This window comes from Plecotus auritus (genome assembly GCF_963455305.1).
Source record: "Plecotus auritus genome assembly, chromosome: 3".
In the NCBI taxonomy this organism is placed as follows: Eukaryota; Metazoa; Chordata; class Mammalia; order Chiroptera; family Vespertilionidae; genus Plecotus; species Plecotus auritus.
In genome coordinates this window covers 203785940-203787216 of record NC_137772.1, presented here as the reverse complement: position 1 = coordinate 203787216, position 1277 = coordinate 203785940, and the positions used below count along the sequence as shown (strand labels likewise).

The 1277-nt window shown below is 46.3% G+C and overlaps 1 pseudogene across 1 annotated transcript; it reads left to right on the top strand.

The window, feature by feature from the left end:
• Positions 1-549: 549 nt before the first annotated feature.
• On the top strand, positions 550-1040 carry LOC308243604 (peptidyl-prolyl cis-trans isomerase A-like; annotated as a pseudogene). The gene has a single exon. The product of its transcript is annotated as a peptidyl-prolyl cis-trans isomerase A-like (transcript).
• Positions 1041-1277: the final 237 nt, after the last annotated feature.

Sequence of the window (1277 nt, the reverse complement as noted above, 5' to 3'; positions counted from 1 at the left end):
AAGTTTGAGTGGAATCAAGTGTTCTGTATCATGTAAGTTGGAATTATAGATATTTTTCATGTATATAAACATATATGTGCAAAATCACAAAGACACACACACACATATATATGTCTACATATGTATCCATACATGATCTAACAATCTACACTAATAAAAGAGAAAGATGCAAATTGACTGTACCTTCATGATGTCCACCAGCCAATCAGGAGTGAGTATGCAAATTAACCCAACAAAGATGGCGGGTTAATTTGCATGCACAGGCGCCCAAGCAGCCAGGGGCGGGACGCTTGCATCATTGCCATAGTGACGACACAGGCATTACGCACCACCCCAGCCACTCTGTGCCTCTGGGCAGCATGGGAAGGCGGAAAGGCAGCTCTGGGGCCAGAGCGAAGGCAGAAAGGAGGCTCTGGGCTGGAGCAAAGGTGGTGTCAGCAGCCTGGGTAAGGTAAGCCCATTCTTGCATGAATCTTCGTGCATCGGGCCTCTAGTGAAAATATAAAATGTTGGCAGATGCTGCTGCCCCAAAGCCGCCCGTGACCAGCCATGGTGAACCCCTCTGTGTTCTTCGACATTGCCATCGACAGCAAGCCCGTGGGCCACGTCTCCTTCGAGCTGTTTGCAGACAAAGTTCCAAAGACAGCAGAAAACTTCTGTGCTCTGAGTACTGGGGAGAAAGGATTTGCTTATAAAGGTTCCTGCTTTCACAGAATTTCTCTGGGATTTATGTGGCAGGGTGGTGACTTCACACGCCATAATGGCACAGGCGGCAAGTCCATCTATGGAGAGAAATTTGAGGATGAGAACTTCATCCTGAAACTGGTCCTGGCATCTTGTCCATGGCAAATGCTGGATCTAACACAAACGGCTCCCAGTTTCTCATCTGCACTGCCTGGACTGAATGGTTGGATGGCAAGCATGTGGTCTTCGGCCAGGTGAAAGAAGGCATGGATATTGTGACGGCCATGGAAGGCTTTGGGTCCAAGAATGGCAAGACCAGCAGGAAGATCACCATTGCTGATTGTGGACAACTCTAATAAATTTGGCTTGTGTTTTATCTTTCCACCAGACCATTCCTTCTGTAGCTCAGGAGAGCACCCCTTCACCCCAATTTGCTTGGGATGTTCTATAATCTTTGTGCTCTTGCCAGTTTATTGGGTTCCATCATTTCCTTACCCCTTCCCAGTCTAGCTGGATTGCAGAGTTAAGTTTATGATTGTGAGATAAAAACTAAACATTGTCTGTCAAAAAAATATAAAGTGTATACAAAATAG